Source organism: Pan paniscus, chromosome 16 (genome assembly GCF_029289425.2).
Source record: "Pan paniscus chromosome 16, NHGRI_mPanPan1-v2.0_pri, whole genome shotgun sequence".
Lineage (NCBI taxonomy): Eukaryota > Metazoa > Chordata > Mammalia > Primates > Hominidae > Pan > Pan paniscus.
In genome coordinates this window covers 56,782,098-56,795,797 of record NC_073265.2, presented here as the reverse complement: position 1 = coordinate 56,795,797, position 13,700 = coordinate 56,782,098, and positions in this window count along the sequence as shown.

Sequence of the window (13,700 nt, the reverse complement as noted above, 5' to 3'; positions counted from 1 at the left end):
TAGACCACGAAACTAGAGATTTTCTATGAACCTGTGATTTGTTAAAAAGTCTCTTTTATTCGAAGTACCGTGGGGAAAACCAACTCAATTTGCCAAATTTGCATACATATTCTGAAGCTTTTCTTACACTAATGGCAAACTCATATTTCTGTTCCAATATTTGCAGAGCCAATATAATTACACGTCAGCTCTTCATAGCCTTTATGTAGTAAGAAATCTTAACTTTGATGATTTGAGCAAGGATTTTTCCAGAAAGTTATAACTCTCATTGCGAGAAGCATCATAATCACTGATAATACATTCCACTTGATATCATAAATGACAAAATATAACTTTTTGATCTTTACCAAATTGAATAAACTACTGTCTAAATTTAAGGAATATTTAGTATTTAACATGGAAGTTGCATGTGATCTTAAGAAGTTTGCATTTAGTACTTTGTTTCATTTTATTTTATTTTATTTATTTATTTTGAGACGGAGTCTTACTCTGTCACCCAGACTGTAGTGCACTGGCGCAGTCTCGGCTCATTGCAACCTCCACCTCCCAGGTTCAAGCGATTCTCCTGCCTCAGCCTCCCAAGTAACTAGGACTATAGGTATGTGCCACCACGCCCAGCTAATTGTTGTACTTTTAGTAGAGACGAGGTTTCACCATGTTGGCCAGGCTGGTCTGGAACTCCTGACCTCAAGTGATCCACCCGTCTCGGCCTCCCAAAGTGCTAGGAATACAGGCGTGAGACAGCGCGCCAGGCCTTTTTTCTTTTTAAATCATACAAGTCAGAATAGTCACTCAGGTACTGGCTGAGATAGTTTACTAGCCATTAAGCAAATTTACTGTAAAAAAAAAACTGTGCTTACTTGTAGTGTTCCTACTTGAGGGATTTACTTTTCACTAAGTGTAATAGAAAATCCCTCCCCTCATGAAGTTATATTCTGATGGGGAACACAGACAAATGAGTAAAATATATGTTAGATAGTAGTAAATGCTAGCAGAAGAATGAAATCAGAAGGGAAAATGGTAAAACAGTGAGTGCACCAGTGTGATAACACTAAGGAATATGAAAACTGGCCTATATTGGCTTCAGTTAACTGGCAAATATAACTGAAAATAGACACATTACTGAAAAGTTAGATGTCTAGTGATTTTTTTTCATTGTGATAAAATACACATAAAATTTACCATTGTACTCATTTTGAAGTGTGCACATCAGTAGTGTTACATACATTCATTCATCCTGTTGTACAGCCAATCTCCAGATTTTCATCTTGCAAAACTGAAACTCTATATTCATTAAACAACTGCCCACTTCCCCTTCCCTCCAGCCCCTGGCAACCACCAATCAACTTTCTATTTCTATGAATTTGACTACTCTAGATACCTCATATAAATAGAATCATCCAGTATCTGCCTTTTTGTGACTGGCTTATTTCACTTGGTATAATGCCTTCAGGGTCCATCATGTTGTAACATGTGTCAGCATTTCCTTACTTTTTTTTTTTTTTTTTAAGATGTACTCTTGCTGTGTCATCAACACTGGAGTGCAGTGGCATGATCTAGGCTCCACCTCCTGGGTTCAAGCAATTCTCCCACTTCAGCCTCCCAAGTAGCTGGGATTACAGGTGCCCACCACCACACAAGGCTAATTTTTGTATTTTTAGTAGAGACAGGGTTTCACCATGTTGGCCAGATTGGTCTCGATCTCCTGACCTCAGGTGATCCACCCACCTTGGCCTCCCAAAGTGCTGGGGTTACAGGCATGAGCCACCACCCCTGGCCATTTCCTTCCTTTTCAAAGCTGAACAAAATTCTGTTGTGTGTATATAACACATTGTGTGTATCCATTCATCTATCAATGAACATTTAAGTTGTTTCCACCTTTTGGCTATTGTGAATAATGCTGATATGAACATGGGGGTACAAATATCTGTTCCTGTCTCTCCTTTCGACTTTTTGGGATGTATACTCAAAAGTGGAATTGCTGGATCATATTTTCTATGTTTAATTTTTTGAGGAATCACCATACTGTTTTCCATAGTGGCTGTACCATTTTACATTCTCACCAAAAGTGCATAAGAGTTCCAATTTCTCCATGTTTTCACCACCACTGGTTATTTTCTATATTTGTTTATAGTAGCTATCCTGTTGGGTATAATGTGATATCTTACTGTAGTTTTAATTTGTATTTCTCTAATGATTAGTGATGTTGAACATCTTTACCTATTCTTGTTGCTCATTTGTATATCTTCTTTGGAGAAATACCTATTGAAGTTTTTTGCCCATTTTATGTATTTATTTATTTATTTTTGAGACAGAGTCTTGCTCTGTCTTCCAAACTGGAGTACAGAGGCACGATCTCAGCTCACTGCAACGTCCGCCTCCCAGGTTCAAGGGATTCTCCTCCCTCAGCCTCTCGAGTAGCTGGGACTACAGGCGTGAACTACCACACCCAGCTAATTTTTGTATTTTTAGTAAAGATGGGGTTTCACCATGTTGGCCAAGCTGATCTTGAACTCCTGACCTCAGGCGATCTGCCCACCTCGGCCTCCCAAAGTGCTGGGATTACAGGCATAAGCCACCGCACCTGGCTTTTTTTTTTTTTTGCCCATTTTAATAGGGTTATTTTGTTGTTGTGATTTATTTTTTTAAGGAGGAAAATTACATTTTGCTGTTATAAATTCAGAGAGGTTTTCTTTCATCTCTTATTACCCTGATCCCAGTATCGAATCCTTAATCCAGAATCTGAGCCTTTCTCACCACCTTCGCTGCTACTACCCCAGTCCAAACTATTCTTTCATCTTCTGTTTTCGCCCTTGCCCCTACTACCAACAGTGTTATCTACCCAGTTGCCACAGTTAGATCAAGTCACTTGTTTGACTAAAACTCTCCAAACAGCTTCTTATCTTGTGCAGGAAAAAGGCCAAAATCCTTTTCTTGGCCTACAAAACTCTACACATTCTGCCCCTCATCCCATCTAAACTCTCAAACTTCATTTCCTACTAATCTCCCTCACTCCTACCAGCCTCCTCCTCACTGTGCCTTGAACATGTCCCGCATCCCACCTCAGGGCCTTTGCATTTGCCATTTCCTCTGCTTGGATTGCTCTTAACCTAGATATCTGCACGGGTCATTACCTCACATTCTGTAGGTCTTGACTCAAAGGTCACCTTCTTGCTGAGGCTCTCCCTTGGCACATTATCGAGATTGCAGGCCATCCTCAAACCCATAGATACAAGCATGAAGGCATGCACAATTCCTAATCCTCTTCCCTAGTGTTTTTCTGCTGGCACTGATTGCTTTTTTTTTTTTCTTTCTGTTTTTGAGACAGGGTCTGGCTCTGTCACCCAGGCTGGAGTGCAGTGGTGTGATCTCAGCTCAGTGCAACCTCCACCACCTGGGCTCAAGCGATCCTCCCACCTCAACTCCCTGAGTAGCTAGGACCACAGGTGTGCACCACCATGCCCAGCTATTTTTTTTGTTTTTGTATTTTTAGTAGAGACGGGGTTTCACCATGTTGGCCAAGTTGGTCTTGAATTCCTGGGCTCAAGTGATCTGCATGTCTCTCAAAGTGCTGGGATTACAGGCGTGAACCACTACACCCTGCCCATTTATCACTATTTAACATACCACATGTTTTACTCATGAAGGGATGAAATTGTGTGTTTTATTCACTTCCATATCCCTAGTACCTAAGAGAGTATCTGGAATGTAGTGGGCACTTTAATAATATTTGCTGACTGAACAGGGAGTTTTGAACGCAGAGTAGGTTGAGTAATAGGAATGCAACTTCCATTGCATGTTGCATCCCCTGCCTGCCTTGAACATCAATCACTTGCCCCCTTGCCTTTCCACCACCACCACTACCAAGACTGCCACAGTAACAATTATAGACTCCCATTAAACAGTACATTTTATTTAAAATATTGATTGCCTCCTATGTTTAAGAAATTCACCTGGCCGGTCATGGTGGCTCACGCCTGTAATCCCAGCACTTTGGGAGGGCGAGGCAGGTGGATCACAAGGTCAGGAGATCGAAACCATCCTGGCTAACATGGTAAAACCCCATCTCTACTAAAAATACAAAAAATTTGCCAGGCGTGGTGGCATGCAACTGTAGTCCCAGCTACTCGGGAGGCTGAGGCATGAGAATCACTTGAACCCGGGAGGCGGACATTGCAGTAAGCCGAAATCATGCCACTGCACTCCAGCCTGGGCAACAGAGCGAGACTCCATCTCAAAAAAAAAAAAAAAAAAAAAGAGGAAATTCACCTGTCTCCTTCAGCACCCAGTATGGGCCCTTGCAGATGACACTCCAATATATGTCGATTAATCTTGATTTAAAAGAATATAGGCCAGGTGCAGTGACTCACACCTGTAATCCCAGCACTTTGGGAGGCCGAGGCAGACCAATCGCTTAAGCCTAGAGGTTCGAGACCAGCCTGGGCAACATGGTGAAACCCTGTCTCTACAAAAAAAACAAAAATTACCCAGGCATGGTGGCACATGCCTGTAGTCTCAGCTACTCAGGAGAGTGAGGTGGGAGGACTGCCTGAGCCTGGGAGGTCAAGGTTACGGTGAGCTATGATTGCACTACTGCACTCCAGCCTGGGTGACAGAGTGACACCCTGTCTCAAAAAAAAAAAAAAAAAAAGTTGCCCTTCTACACACCAGCAATGTCTTTGAAATTTTGATTGAAAAAATAATGTATAATAGCAATAACAAAACAATAAACATAATTATTCTCATGTTGCGTGATATCTATTAATTTTGAGACGGAGTCTCACTCTGTCATCCAAGCTGGAATGCAGTGGCACAATCTCCGCTCACTGCAACCTCCAGCTTACAGGTTCAAGTGATTCTCGTGCCTCAGCCTCCTGAGTAGCTGGGATTACAGGCATACACCATCACGTCTGGCTAATTTTTATATTTTTAGTAGAGATGGGTTTTTACCATATTGGCCAGGCTGGTCTGGAACTCCTGACTTCAAGTGATCCGCCTGCCTCGGCCTCCCAAAGTGCTGGGATTACAGGGGTCAACCACTGCCCCCAGCCCTTTTAATTTTTTTTAAAGGCTATGAAGAGACAGACAAAAAATGAACACAAACTCCCAAAAGTGTAACAGGAGAGTTGCCCTGTTCTGTTTCGGCAGGAATGGAAATGAAAGTACACTCACACAGAGGCAGAAATTACAGTTCCACAGGTCATTCATGGACCACCACTATATGCTAAGCCTGTGGATTTTAAATACTCTAAAATGAATTAATTTATTAATTTAAAATTTTATTAGACATAATTTCTACATAACACATTTTTCTTTCTTCTTCTTCTTCTTTTTTTTTTTGAGATGGAGTCTTGCTCTGTTGCCCAGGCTGGCGTGCAGTGGCGCGATCTAGGCTCACTGCAAGCTCTGCCTCCCGGGTTCACGCCATTCTCCTGCCTCAGCCTCCCAAGTAGCTGGGACTACAGGCGCCCGTCACCACCATGCCCAGCTAATTTTTTTGTATTTTTTAGTAGAGACGGGGTTTCACCGTGTTAGCCAGGATGGTCTCGATCTCCTAACCTCGTAATCCGCCCACCTCGGCCTCCCAAAGTGTTGGGATTACAGGCGTGAGCCACCGCGCCCAGCCGCACGTTTTTCTTTCAGTAGAGTAGACTGGTGTTCCTACAAATCACTTAAACTTTATTTTTTCTCTCTTCTTGTTGTTTAAACTTATATTACTTTCTTTATATGTAGTCGTAATCATAATAACAAAGCACTTCCGCATCCATTGTCTGACAAAATTATCTTGTGCATCTTACGACAAGTGTAGAGGAGAGGCTGAGAATGTGGACTCTGTAGACAGATGGGAAGAACACTTACCATGCGTGGCCTTGGGCAAGACCCTTTGGTTTCCACAACTGAAGAATAAACATAAAAACCGTACCTAATTCATGGGGTCGTTATGAGAGGATTAAGTGAGTTCATATGTGCCAGGTCCTTAGATGAGGACCTGGCACAAGTAAATGCTGTGTAAGTGTTAGATAAATTTCTTATTGTATACATGAAGACATTAAGACTTAGAAAGCTCTAATTTTTCTCAAAGTTACTCCACCAGCAGTGGTAGAGCAAGAACTGAAACCATATCTTTTCTCTTCAAAGCAGGGTTCTTTGTATTCCACATATACTGGAAAAGCGGTAAGTACCAAACTAAATAGCGTGGTTGGGAACCAGACATAGACATGCAGGAATGATTATAAAATTTCTGAGTTAAAGGGGACTTAAAAAATCACCAATCTAATCCCCTTCCCATTCAAGAATTTTACCCGCCCCCTACCTATCTCACTAAGGAATTGACATGTAGCTTCTGAACAGCTCCAACAACAGAAGACTCACTGTCTCAGGAGGTAACCCATTCCATTTTCTGAGGATTAAAACACTCTTTTTGTCTTCTAGTTACTAACACATTACTTCTCGTTCTGTTTTAAAAGAGTAAGTCTAACTGATTCTAGGACTTTGTTTCATGTTTCACTTCATTTACTTCTACATATCACTCTAAATTTGATTTTAAAATAGCAAAATTATTGTATGAGAAAACAGGTGGCACCATTTGAAATACCTCAAAAGGAAATTCAATAAGATTATAATCTCTTATCTTTCAGCATACATAGTTAATTCATTACATCTGAGATATTTCAAAACTTATTGCTGTTCTTGTAAAGAATCCATATGATCTCCAATTAAAGTATCCTGTTTTTTAAAAAGCTATTAAAAACAAAGGCAAGTTTTCCTTTTAATTTTGAATCATCACTTATTTATTAAACATTGAGCCTTTATTATATGACAAGTGCTGGGAAGAAAACTTCATAACACATGGTTCTTACCCAGTTGTGGACAGCAGTCTTTTCAGTATGGCTTGAATGGACTCTGTAAATAGATTTAGAACTGCTAGATTTTGTTGGCAGGGAAAGTTACTAGGATTTCCACACTGTCAAGGCAACATTGACAAGTGCCTTCAACACCGTCAAGGCAAAAGTATTTCTTGGATGAATAAATGACTGTTGATTTTGAAATGTGATCTAAAATTAAGTGACACTATTTAGATTTTTATTCTAACTTTCAAATTCTTGCTTCCTTCATTTTGTAAATTTAGAGATTTGAAAACATAAGAAACTAAAATTTTGGTGGTCATCTCTTAGCAAGGGTCTTGATACAATGTGTAAAAAGGTAACAAAGGTATCTATTTTCATCTAGTTCTTACACATCTATATCTTCTGAAATAAAAATATCCACTTTAAGTGGAGTTTTACATTTATATCTATTTGCTAGAGTATTAATTTTTTATTTTGTATATTTTTATTCTTCCTTTAGGGTTTGAGTAGACAACTTTTTAAGTCTGATTTTAAATTACGAACTAATATGAAAATAGAGTAAAATGAATCACTTTGTGGTTAATAAATTCAATGTTCTGTTTACAGACAGATTGTTATAAAATTACTGATATATTCTCGCAGAAGCAGTAAAGGTTATGTCAAATAAGTACTAAAAAAATTATACTACGTAGTGTTAATGATGTTACCTTAACATACCAGCTTCAGGGGCTGCGTAATTGTTTCTGCTAACCCATAAATTTTTGAGTAACAACAAAATTATTGTGATTTTTCTTCCTAAATAATTCATACATTACAAAGCATGTATGTAACAAGGTCCATGAATCACTAAAGCATATAATGATCATATATCTAGTGACATATCTCTTTTCATAAGATGAATTCAAATAGATTTATGTATTTAGGTTAACTAAAAAATACTGAGTTTATAAGGTTCATAATTCTATCAACAGCAACAACAAAAACTTCAAATCTTCTTTAAGAAGTTGTTTCCATGATTTGCTTTTAAAACTGAAAGCTTTTGTTTATCAAAATCCTTGTTTAAGCTACTTTTCATGAAGTTTTACAGCCTTTAAATTGATACTATAAATATCATCGAAGATAAATTAATAATATAATGGAGTAGTACAATGTTCATAAACTGTATTTAAAATGATATAAGTGCAACTAAAATAGCCATAAGCAATACTACATAAAACCACTTACTAGTAGTAGCTGATATACTTTATCCAGCAACTAGGATCTAAGAAAGGATATTTTCATTTACTAACACTTTACGTGCCTTACGTTGGTCTTATCTTAAATAATCTTGAGCCAAATGTATCCTTTTCATAATGCTACTAAAAATGATCCCAAATGAAATTTCATAAAACTAGGTTTCAAAATTAAAATTTTTTAAATTCTAAGACTGCAACATACAAAATGATGTCAACATGCTTTAACTATTTTAATCTCTAATATTTTTTAACCTCCTGCAGTCATATTTTATCATACTCACATTTGAATCCTTTACTAATTTTTAAAAATTGTTTTTAATTGTGGTAAAATACTAATATTTACCATCTTAACCTTTTTTTTTTCTTCTTTTTAGAGACAAGGTCTTGTTGTGTTGCCCAGGCTGGAGTGCAGTGGCTGTTAACAGGCACAATCATGCCACATTGCAGCCTTTGAACTCTTGGGCACAAGTGATCCTCCTGCCTCAACCTCCCATTAACTGTACCATTCAATGGTTGTATGTACATTGATGTTATTCTACAACCGTCAATACCATCCATCTACAGAACGTTTTGCATATTGCAAAACCCAAACTCTGTACCAATTAAACACTAATTGTGCATTGTCCTCTTCTTTCTTCTTTCTTTTTTTTTTGAGATGGAATTTCACTGTTGTTGCCCAAGCTGGAGTGCAATGGCATGATCTCGGCTCACTGAAACCTCCAGCTCCCAGGTTCAAGTGATTCTCCTGCCTCAGCCTCCAGAGTAGCTGGGATTACAGGCATGTGCCACCACGCCCGGCTAATTTTTTGTATTTTTAGTAGAAATAGGGTTTCACCATGTTAGCCAGGCTGGTCTCGAACTCCTAACCTCAGGCAATCCACCTGCCTCGGCCTCCCAAAGTGTTGGGATTACAGGTGTGAGCAACTGTGCCCAGCCTGTCCTCTTCTCTTTAATAATCTTAACAGCCTTATTAAGATATAATTCCCATGCCATACACTTCTTTCATTTAAAGTGTACAATTCAGTAGTTTGCATATAGTCAGAATTGGGCAACAATATCAGAATTGGGCAACCATATCACAATCAGAATTGGGCAACCATATCACAATCAATTTTAGAACAGTTTCATCGGCAGCAAAAGAAACTCCATGCCCCTTAGTGGTGACTCCCCATTTCTCCCCAACCTCTTCAGCCCTAGGCAACCACTAATCTACTTTCTGTCTCTGTAGATTTGCCTATTCTGAACACTTCATATAAATGGAATTTTATGAGATCTTTTATGACTGGCTTATTTCACTTAGTGTAATATTTTTAAGCTTCATCATTGCTATAGCTTGTATCAGTATTTCATCCCTTTTTTGAATGAGTAATATTCCATTGTCACTGTGCTACGTTATCTGTTCATCAACTGATGAATATTTTTGTTTCCACTTTTTGCTAGTATGAATAATGCTGATATGAACAATCGTGTACAAGTTTTTGTGTGGACATATGTTTTCAGTTCCCTAGGGTCTATACCTAGGAGCAGAATTGCTGGGTCATATAGTAATTCCATATTTAATATTTTGAGCAGCTGCCAAACTTTTCCAAAGCAGCTGCACCAATTTACATTTCCTCCAGCCATGCAGGAGTTTTTCACTTTCTCCACATTCTCATCCACACTTACTATTGTCTTTTTGATCACAGTCATCCTAGTGGATATGAAGTGGTATCTCGTTGTGGGTTTGCTTTGCATTTTCCTAATGATTAGTTGAACATCTTTTCATGTGCTTGTTAGCCATTTATATATCTTCTTGGAGAAATATGTGTTCAAATCAAATTTTCAATTGGGTTGTTGAGCTTTAAGAGTTATTTATATATTCTGGATATAAGTCCCTTATCAGATACACGATTTGTACATATTTTCTCCCATTCTGTGGGTTGTCTTTCATTTTCTTAATAGAGACCTTTGAAGACAAACATTTTACATTTTGATGAAGTTGTATTTGTCTATTTTTTCTTTTGTCATCTGCCTTTATCCTTTTCTGAAATATTGTAGGTTGGTGCAAAAGTAATTGTGGTTTTGCCTTTTTTTTTTTTTTTTTTGAGACAGATTCTCGCTCTGTTGCCCAGGCTGGAGTGCAGTGGCGCGATTGCAGCTCACTGCAAGCTCCGCCAAGTTCACGCCATTCTCCTGCCTCAGCCTCCTGAGTAGCTGGGACTACAGGTGTCTGCCACCATGCCCAGCTAATTTTTTTATTTTTTATTTTTAGTAGAGACAGGGTTTCACCATGTTAGCCAGGATGGTCTCAATCTCCTAACCTCATGATCTGCCCACCTTGGCCTCCGAAAGTGCTGGGATTACAGGCATGAGCCACCATGACCGGCCACCTTTTTTTTTTTTTTTTTAATGGCCAAGCTTGTGTTTGTGGAAACTGTTTTAGCCACGTTTTCATTAAAACAGAAAAAAATTCCACATCTGATCTCCAATTTATATTAGAAAACTACTCTGTGGACTGTGGTCACTACTAATAACACTTCTTATTGTTGGGAAAGCCCTGGTGAAACATTTGTCAAGCACAGAAAATGATATGAAAGTGAAATATAGTAATTAAGATTTGTGTTCTATTGATTGTGTAGCTTAAGTAATTTTTCATTACTAACATAAGATTTAATACGTAGTTAAAGATTCTGACTTGGCACTAGTCATTAGCATGTAATTGAACTAGTAAAAAAGATCAGTTAAAGCTGTGTTGATTACCACCTTATCTTTGAAAGGCGATTAAAGACCTCAATCATTGCAACAAGATTTGATCGTGCAGCCTTTATTGGACATTGATCTTTCAGCAAAGTGCAGTTACATTTTCCATTAATTTACAGTAACAGAGTTTAACTCTGATACTCTAGACTGTTGACCCAGGTGAGATGTAATGCTAAGTACTTGTTTAGGTTAAGATGCCCCCAAATGTCATTATTGTCTGAGTAACAGTAGATACTTAATCCACTAGCTTTAGGATAAGGTTTCTGTTATCTACATTAGCTTTTCAGTGCAGTGAAACCAAGATCTTTGCCTTTTATGTCATCCTACTTATTCAAACATCATTCTTTAACAGAGTTAGAAGATATTTCATGAAGAACTATAGATGTTCTGTGCTTACAGTTTTGGGCGAATATAAATGACATGAAGTAAAATGTACTTTAAAAGATACACGGTTTTAATAATTACAAATGTTTCAGCTAGGCCTGGTGGCTCATGCCTGTAATCCCAGCACTTTGGGAGGCCTAGGCCGGCGGATCACCTGAGATCAGGAGTTCAAGACCAGCCTGACCAACATGGTGAAACCGTCTGTACAGAAAATACAAAATTAGCCGGCGTGGTGGTGCACACCTGTAATCCCAGCTACTCAGGAGGCTGAGACACGAGAATCGCTTGGACCTGGGAGGTGGAGGTTGCAGTGAGCCAAGGTCGCACCATTGCACTCCAGCCTAGACAACAAGACTGAAACTCCTTCTCAAAAAGGAAAGTTTTAATTTTTACGGAAGTCAATGTTAGAAAAATATTAATGCCCCAAAATGTGTGGTAAACTATAACTGTTTCTACAATTTGGCATTTTAGGACACCAACACTAAGAAAATAGAGATTTTTGTATTAGCAGCCTCTCTCATGCTCCCAAATAGGTTACTGCATCTTTATAGTGGCTCACAACTTACACAGGAACTAAGAATTTTGCCTAGAAATTTGCCTAGAGATTTCTTCCAATACGTGATAATTCATTTGTATAGAACTAACAATAGAAGAGATGCAAGGTTTTGTACTAAAAGTACACCTTTATTAAAACAGTTTTGGTTGGATCAAAGACAAAAATCCTATCAAAGAAATATGACAGAAAAGCTAATCAGTGGTTTCACCAATTAAGAAAACTACTGATATGCAGAAGAGAAGGGCCTCTTCAGCTCCCCATATGCCACTTCAGGGTTAGTGGGCATGTGCCATCAATGCATCTCTCCTTCTCTATCACCTTATTTTTGAAATTTTTTAATTAATGAAGTCCTTTAAGTATAATGGAGCAGAAGAATGTGGATTATAAAAACAGAGCTTTTGCAGAGACAAAAGTAAAATTGATGTACATTTTCGGGTAGAAATGTCTCTTGTTTCGTTCTTCTCAGATTACAGGTGGAAAAACTAAGACACAAAGGAGGAGAGTTATTAGCCTGAGGTCAAAAAGTAAGACAGCACCAATACTAAAAATAGACTCAGTCTCCTGACTTACACATTTATACTTTCTCCCTTTCAGGCCATAATACTTTGGTGTAATATGCAGCTTTAAAGAAAAAACTTAAACCATTGCTGTTCAATGGGAAGTATTGTTTTCAGACTACAAGTTTACAAGACTTAATAAATCCAATGAATGATATTTAAATTTTTAAACCACGCCTTTACCCATTGTTGAGTTCATCCTTCACCATGATCAACTCCGTAAGAGCAAGAGGTCTATTGATTTTCATGTAATACAAGAAAATATTACATTTACTTAATTGTTATACAGTGAGCACATCAGACAAGAAATCAAGGCCCTGTTTAATGCTGCAAGCAGCATAGAATTACAGAGATCAATAGGGTAGTTTGTCAAAGATGTTCTCCAAGGACACTTACCTATCACATATGGGCAAGAAGTCACACTGACTATAGCTATTGAAAAACAGGTAAGCAGAGTCAGCAGTACAAATTATCAGAAATCAAACAGGCCAGTGTGAAAAGAGGTACAACTCTACTGAAAAGCTGTATTTATAGTCTGGTAATTAAAAACCATTTTATCAGCCTTCTGTTGGGACCAAACCTTTACAGCCACTATTGACAAGACCAGCAGCAATGAATGAGCTGTATTTGACTTAAAACTTATGAGCTATAGTTATTTAACTTTGCCCATTACAGAGGAAATCAGTTCTAGCCTTCCCTGCAAAATGCTAATAGTCAGTTGTTTTATTATTAATGAAGCTTAATGTAACACTATCTCCTTTGTGTAAGCCATTCATTTAACTAGTGTCAAGTATATTCTTCTGGACTAAATATATTGGCATAAGTACTTCTTTGATTAAAGTGTTACTTAGAATTGCTTTTAGACAAGTGAACACCACATATATTTGAAGAACAGTTCACTCTGTAGATCATTTAAAATGACTACCTTTAACGAAGCTAGTTTGTATTACTTCATTATTCTGGTGCCTTCACCTCAGTCACTTCCACTCACTTTCTCTACTGACTTGACATAAGCATCCAAATGTTGAATTTTATAAAATGTTTTGCTACAAAAATGTGTAAGTGTTGCACAGTATCAGCAACACATTAACATAAAATGATATATAATGTATGTTTGTAATTATGGGAGAGATCATAAATCTTAAACACCCATTGGTTTAGAAATTAAATAGTTCTACTTAGTTCTCCCTAAATTACTCCAAATGTCTGAAATTTACCATTCATCTGGGTATTTTGTGACTACCCCAAGGATACATTTTTTAAATGACTTGGCTTTCAAAAATGCAATTAAGTTAATAAAATTCAAATGCAAAAGTGCCATTAGGTCTTTAAAATTTCAGCCCACTCCCTATTGCCAATAAGTCTATGGATATGTACCATT